Genomic DNA, 8,147 nt, shown 5'->3' with positions numbered 1-8,147 from the left:
TGATTGCATAGTAGAACACAATTATCACAGTTTTCTACTAACTTACCCACTTCTCCTACTTGAAAATTTATATTAACTCTTCTCAAAGAAGCAAGACAGAGAGAGGAAGGGCAGGCAAAAAGCCAGGCACTATAAAAAGCCATTTAATTAGAGTAATTTCTTCTGGAACTGCCTTGATATAGTCCTACAAATACAAAGTGACCTAGAAAGGAAGAATTAACCACATTTCAAAGAGACTGGGACAACATCTGTACCAGTTGCCCAAAATATGGCCATCAGATACTCATCTGGTTTTTACCCTGCCTTGGAAGAATGCCTAGGTATTCAATCTCCTTCAGGGCCCTTCTAATGGCAAGTACACATTAAAATGCTATAAAATTATCCACAAATATTAAAGTATAAAAATGCAATATACCCCTTACCCTTATGCTGAATCCTCTCATCTTCAACTGAGTATACATCAGGTCAGAGTAAGTCACTCCTAAAGCTCTGATGTCATTTCTTTATCCTGACCGTAAACATACCAACAAAAATCATTAACAGAGAGTAATACATAATTCTTCAATACTATTGAATATTTAGACTTAGTTGACATGGTTCGGAGTAATTGTTACCGAATTAAGTTGTATGGACCCCTGCTCAGGCCCTAGCCTGGCCAAGGCCCTCTGCCTCAGTGGGAAAAGGTATTTTCCTTTCAGGTTCTTGTAGCCAAATAACAAAACCAAAGCTGAGTTCAATGCAGTTCAAGCTTTAGTCAATGGCCAAAGAATGGAGAAGCAGGAACTTAGTTCACAGATCATCTTCTGGCCCACATGGCAGGAGGGATTTGATTTTAAAGAGTAAAGACATAGGAAGGAGGAGTGAGGCTAATGATGGGGAGGCAGAGGCATTAGTCTACTGGAGAAGGACCAGGGCTTTCTGAAGGAGTGGGGTGCCACCCTCTTTTTATCCTTTTTTGGTCCTTGACTTCCAGTCGTGGCTGCCAGTAGATGTGTCATTAAAACACTAATGTAGTAAAATCAGTGTATTATGAGACCCAGGGTCTGTTGGAGGTCATATTCCTCACCATCGTGGTTCCATCTTGTTCTATCTGTTTTTTGTTTTTCTCTTCCTATAGCTTCCCTTCTTATCTCTGCACCTTGGGACTTAAAGATTTAAGTTAACTCCTGTTAAATGTGGGGCTTTGCAGATTTTGAGCAAGGATCTGGTGCCAACTCTGGCAACATAATCACCCAAACAACATCTTACTCTAAAATTGATTCAAACTCTCTCCTCAGAATTTATCAATAGGGCAGGGAGATACTAGTCAATTAACTGCTGGATGAAGCAGGACTTGAATGAAAAGGTTATCCAGCACTGGAGCCAGAATTTCATGTTGGTTGACATGCAAGCAGAGAAAGAAAACAGCAAAGAAAAGTGCAGATGAGAGAGACCACTTGAATCTGGAAAGAAAGTAAGAGGATCTCCTTTCTATAACCGTCTCCAGTCCCCTGAGTGGCCCTTGTGTGATATAAAGTCATTTGTTCTAGTGATCCCCTTTCTTTAGCTGGCTTGATTGGATTTGTTTTTTCTTTTTTATAACTGGACATGTCCTTCATAAACTGAGATTAATACAATTAATAAAATGAATTTGCAGGAACTCTCTGAATTAGTGACATATGTTTCTATGCAAATAATATGCTACATTACATGGTCTTTAAAAAGATGTTCCAAAAGCTGTTTAATAAACATTTCCTATTATTTTTTGAACTATTCACTTATTTGCTCATATATATTACAAAAATAAATTTCAATCCAAAGGAGGTAAGTAATGTCAAATTATAAAACAGGAGAATAGAAATGATAAGATTGAACTGGACCATATAAAACCAAGGCAAGATTTGGGAGAGGCAACCATTCCATTCTGGACCTTCTGTACAGATAAAAAGCATTTTGATCATGCACTGCCTTCTTAAAAGTAAAGTTAATAGACATATTCCAAGGATACTAGATAATAATGCTATCTTTAGGAGAATAACTGGCAACATACCCTATGAGCAATACATTTTAGAAGGCATTTTGAGGATATGACATGCACAGAATTAACACAAATGTCAAGGACTATACCCACAAAACACTACTTTCAGATGGCTTGTGCAATACAAAATTTAGCTAGGAGAGATCAAAGCAAGGAATATCCATGTGCCCATGAGTTGTTCTTCAAGTCAGTGCCAAAGAGTTAATGACTAAGTCTTTCCCTATCCAGGTTAAAGCCACATCAGCTGAATATTTCACTCTTTTCTTTAGTTCCTCTGGATCTCAGATGACCTTTCAAGCTCTTCACTAAAATGTCCTTTAGGGACTTCATATTACGTCTTTCCTTTTCCTAAACAGAGTAGCACACCAAGAGGGGTATCAGAACTGTTGCATAATTAACTCCTAAATCAATCTTTCTTCCATTTTTGTGAGCTTTTTCTTTCCAAAGGAGAAAATTGATTGCTAAATATGGTGTTTGATTTCTACCACCTATTAAACTTTAGCTTAAAATAATGAAAAATAATGGTCTGTCACATGGACATCTTTTGCACTGTAATTTCATCATTTTTTGACAATTGACATCTGAAAGAAAATGGTAAATGCCTAATTTTAAGTTGATGACTCAACTGACTCAACCCAAATGGCAAAAAAACAACTTCATTAGTGATCTAAGAATAAAATAAATACTTATTGATTATTAGATTATGTTAGTACTTTTTAAAACTCATGACATAAAATGATGACTTTGTTTTGACAAGGCTTAGAAAATCTTTCAAATACAATAACTCATACACTCTTTACTAATTATTTTGCTTGCTGAACCTACAAATGGAGTTTGCTTCCAGAATTATCTACTTGATTCACCAACCTTGAAAACTCCTATTAACAGTAGAGGCAATGAAGTTTGGGATTAACATATACAAACTACTGTATATAAAATAGATAAACAACAAGGATCTACTGTGTAGCACAGGGAACTATACTCAATATGTGGCAATAATCTATAATGGAAAGAATCTTAAAAAAAGAATATACACACAATATATATAGTGTGTGTGTATATAACGGAGTCACTTTGTTGTACACTTGAAACTAACACAACATTGTAAATTAACTAAACTTCAATTTTAAAAACGGGAAAGAAAGACAGTACAGGCAACAAAAACATTAACCTAAGTCTATCTTACTAGTAATAAACTTTAAATAGAAATGGGTTAAATGACATTTATTTAACTCTTTTGTTCATAGTACTGATGTTTATGGTTTTTAAACCAGTTTTGAGAAAAAAGATCAATACTTCAATAATCAACTGTGCTGGAAACAATCTAAGAATAAATAGAAATTTTGGATACATTTAGTTTCTTGAGTGTTATTATAGGTGTTCTATCACAGTAGAATACCATCACATGATACAAATAAATGTTGTTTTAGAAAGGCTATTATAGTTTAGATGTGTGGAAATATGTATATATACAAAATAAGCAGTGACAGAAGTGGACAGAGTCTGGAAGACAAGTCTGAGTGGGCTCTCATATCAACATCAAGCTCTTCAGACAGTGTAGAGACACCAGAAATGAGATACAAGGTCATCATCCTTCTTTATTACCCAACCACCTCCTTCCCTCTGCCCCTAGCTCTTTTCATCCTTCATTTGGCTTTACTTTAGAAGTCAGGAAACAGCCTCTGCATTCTAAAATTCTGCCTTACACTCTCTGGTTAGCCAGACTCTCTGCCACACTGGATTCGTTCTCTGCCTCCATAGAAGCCCTAACACTTTGCTCTTATATAACACATATCATACAACATGAAAATTTGGCTCTTTTTCTTATCTTTTTCATACTCTGAAAGTTTCTTAAGGGCAGGGACTAAATTTTTTTTATCAAAATTGTGCTAGTAATACACAGCCTGGCACCTAGGAAGCACGCAATAAAATGTTTGTCAAAAGTATTTATTGAAAGCTTACATATTAGATATTGTTCCTGGCACTGAAGTTACAGCATTGAGCCAAAAAGTCTAGAGCCTTGCTTTCATGAATCTTAAATTCTAGTGGGGGAAGCAGATCACACACAAGTAAGAAACATAAGAATTTCCAATAGCGATAAATATTATGAAGAAAAATGATACGATAGAGTCTGAAACTTTAATGTGGACAAGAGCAAGTTTTCTAGGGGAAAATCTTCCAAACAGAGGGAACAGCAAGTCCAAAGGCCCTAATTTAGAAGGGAGTTTGAATTTATGGAGTAGCAAAACTAAGAAGGCCTGTGTGGCTACAAGAATAGTGAGTATATAGGAGAGTGATACCATAGAAGACTGAAAAGGCGGACAAGGACCAATTCATGAAGGGTCTTGAAGAGCATGGTTAAGGATCCAGACTTTATTCTAAGTACAATGAAAAGTCACTGAGGCATAGCACAGGGAGATCAGCTCAGTGCTCTGTGACCACCTGGAGGGGTGGGATCAGGCGAGTGGGAGGGAGAGGCAAGAGGGAGGAGATATGGGGATATATGTATATGTATAGCTGACTCACTTTGTTATAAAGTAGAAACTAACACACCATTGTAAAGCAATGATACTCCAATAAAGATATTAAAAAATAAATAAATCACACACAAAAAGAAAAGTCATTGAAGAATTTTAAAGAGCAGAATAAAATCATCTAGTTATGGTTTTAAAGGCTCACTTTGCCTCAATAAAAAGAATGAACTGCAAAAGCCAAGCAAGCAGACCATGTAGCATGTAATAAAAACTGAACATTCTGATTTTGGCTGACACCCTAAGAAAATAAGTACCAACTACCCCATATTCCAATACAAGATGCTATATGGACCCATGCCCTATTCAGGACTGAGAAAGGAGCAGGGGAAAACTAAGTTTTGTATCTCTTAGGCCTTCACCAGCTCAATATTATGACAGAGTTGAAATTGAAGAGGGTAGGCATTGGAAAAGAGGGTGAGGATGATCTTTGGAGAAAGTTACAGATTTGTGAGAGTTACCGCCTTTCCTATGATGACGTGTGTCTGGAGGTGAGGGTGGTTTGTGCTTCCACCTCACCTCAAACTGAGAGAGCGGAGCTTCAGTGAGACTGCTCAAACAGCCTGATGTATGACTCCTGGAGTCTGGGCAGCAGGGACTGGTGGGTGACCCACACCTGGAACAGCCTAAGGGTGGAGACTATTCACAAACTACTTCTCCACAAACCCAGCAAAGGTGGCTGCTTTGGGAATGGCTCTTTCTTGAGACAATGGACAAAAATTCATTTGACAAATCTTTATTGAGCTCCTACTAGACATCAGGCACTGTTCTGGGAACTTGGAATATATCAATGAACAAAACAAAGATCCCCACATTCAAATCAATTACATCCTAGTGGGTAGAGATAGACAAAAACTTTCACCATAAATAAGTATATAATATAGAAGATCATACGTGCTAAGGAAAAAAGAAAAATTAAAGCAGATTAGGAAGATGAGGAAGGGGTACCATAAAGAGGAAGAGAGGTAAAGGCGGATTGAAATATTAAGTAGAGTGATAGGAATTTTGAGCCAAGACTAGAAGGAAGTGATAGAGTTAATTAGCCAAGTGGTCCTCTCAGGTAAGGCTATTTCAGGCTAAAGCAGCTGGTGCTAACTTGAGCCTGCACCGGAATCCTCAGGAGGTTTGTTAGCCTCAGGATCCTCCCAGGAGTTTGTTAATGCACAGATGCACAGGTCGCTGGGCTCCACTCCCAAAGTTTCCGATTCAGTGTCAGGGAAGGAAGAAGAATTTGCATTTCAAAAAGTTCCCAGCTGACGCTCATGCTGCTGGACCGGGAATGGCAACTAAAGAATCACTGATTCTGAGGGTTGTCTTTTGGTCTTGTTTATGGTTTCCTTTGCTGTGCAAAAGCTTTTAAGTTTCATTAGGTCCCATTTGTTTATTTGTGTTCTTATTTCCATTTCTCTGGGAGCTGGGTCAAAAAGAATCTTGCTGTGATGTATGTCATAGAGTGTTCTGCCTATGTTTTCCTCTAAGAGTTTGACAGTGTCTGGCCTCACACTTAGGTCTTTAATCCATTTTGAGTTTATTTTTGTGCATGGTGTCAGGGAGTGTTCTAATTTCATACTTTTACATGTATCTGTCCAATTTTCCCAGCACCACTTATTTGCAAATGAAGCAACTGACAAAGGATTAATCTCCAAGATTTACAAGCAGCTCATGCAGCTCAATAACAAAAAAACGAACAACCCAATCCAAAAATGAGCAGAAGACCTAAATAGACATTTCTCCAAAGAAGATATACAGATTGCCAACAGACACATGAAAGAATGCTCAACATCATTAATCATTAGAGAAATGCAAATCAAAACTACAATGAGATATTATCTCACACCGATCAGAATGGCCATCATCAAAAACTCTAGAAACAATAAATGCTGGAGAGGGTGTGGAGGAAAGGGAACACTCTTGCACTGTTGGTGGGAATGTAAATTGATACAGCCACTATGGAGAACAGTATGGAGGTTCCTTAAAAAACTACAAATAGAACTACCATACGACCCAGCAATCCCACTACTGGGCATATACCCTGAGAAAACCATAGTTCAAAAAGAGTCATGTACCAAAATGTTCATTGCAGCTCTATTTACAATAGCCAGGACATGGAAGCAACCTAAATGTCCATCGACAGATGAATGGATAAAGAAGATGTGGCACATATATACAATGGAATATTACTCAGCCATAAAAAGAAATGAAATGGAGATATTTGTAATGAGGTGGATGGAGTTAGAGTCTGTCATACAGAGTGAAGTAAGTCAGAAAGAGAAAAACAAATACAGTATGCTGACACATATATACGGAATCTAAGGAAAAAAAAAAAAAAAACCATGAAGAACCTAGTGGCAAGACGGGAATAAAGACACAGACCTACTAGAGAATGGACTTGAGGATATGGGGAGGGGGTGGGGTGAGATGTGACAGGGTAAGAGAGTGGCATGGACATATATACACTACCAAATGTAAAATAGATAGCTAGTGGGAAGCAGCCACATAGCACAGGGAGATCAACTCGGTGCTTTGTGACCACCTAGAGGGGTGGGATGGGGAGGGTGGGAGGGAGGGAGATGCAAGAGGGAAGAGATATGGGAACATATTGTATGTGTATAACTGATTCACTTTGTTATAAAGCAGAAGCTAACACACCATTGTAAGGCAATTATACTTCAATAAAGATGTTTAAAAAAAAAAAAAGAATCACTGAGCTAGTGGAAAAGCTAGAGAATGTGCTAGATGTTTGCAGATGTTGCCCTGAGTGAGTGAGGGCCACTCAGGGAAGAGCTAGCTGGAGGCTTTCTGAAAGAATTTTACTCTGGGAGCCTACCTTCTGAGACTGGGTGCTGAGCAACAGAAAATCATGGGCTAAGGGAGAATCTAATTTCCCAATGGGTGTCTTCATTTACCATTTGATTTTAGCTACTTTTCTCCCATTATCCTCAACTTCCTTGCTACTTTGTTCTCCCACAGCAAGATATATAACCTAACAATGTTCATTTTCCACTCTTATACCAGGGCTACTGAGCATTCTTGAAGAAAAACAGCACTGTAGTAAAGACTGATGCCTATACTGCTTTAAAGAATTCACAGAATTCTTTTATTTGCCTTTGCTCACCTCCTTTCCTACTCTCTATAGCAACTGTGCCAAATGCTCATCATACTTTTCATGATCCCTGCCTCCTCCCCCTCAGCTATTCAAAGAAACAACAGAGTCTATGACACGTGAAAACCTCCAGGTTTCTGCCATTTCCACCCGCTTCCCCAATACATACAAGCTCACATGTTCACTAGCTACAGACTTATTCCTTTCGTTTATCTCCTTCCTCCTGGTCTCAGATAACACCATACAAAGTACTTATGAAAGTGTTTGACACAAACTAATGTGCTCAATGACTTTGTTTGCGTTGTTAGTTTTTTAGTTTATTCCTTTTAAAAAAACAGGTTACAAATGTATAATGAGTGTAAAATTTTAGAATCTCTTTCCAAACCCTGTTTCACTAGACACACATTTCTATTCCCTGGAGACAACCACAGTTTTCACCATCGGTTTCTGTATTTCTTTCAAAAATACTCGAGCAAAGACATCTTTGACAGTGCAC

At 38.0% G+C, this 8,147-nt stretch overlaps 1 long non-coding RNA gene across 1 annotated transcript in view; it reads right to left on the bottom strand.

Annotated features, from left to right (window-relative positions):
• Positions 1-3,790: 3,790 nt before the first annotated feature.
• The window catches only part of LOC309660211, a 385,318-nt gene continuing 380,961 nt past the window's right edge, over positions 3,791-8,147 (bottom strand). The window contains exon 2 of the long non-coding RNA XR_014263274.1: positions 3,791-4,561. This is a non-coding gene — a long non-coding RNA (uncharacterized lncRNA). The remainder of the gene's footprint in view (positions 4,562-8,147) is intronic.

This window comes from Balaenoptera physalus (assembly GCF_965194825.1).
Source record: "Balaenoptera physalus genome assembly, chromosome: 4".
Taxonomy (NCBI): domain Eukaryota; kingdom Metazoa; phylum Chordata; class Mammalia; order Artiodactyla; family Balaenopteridae; genus Balaenoptera; species Balaenoptera physalus.
The sequence above is the reverse complement of the archived record's forward strand: the minus strand, read 5'-3'. Positions and strand labels throughout refer to the sequence as shown.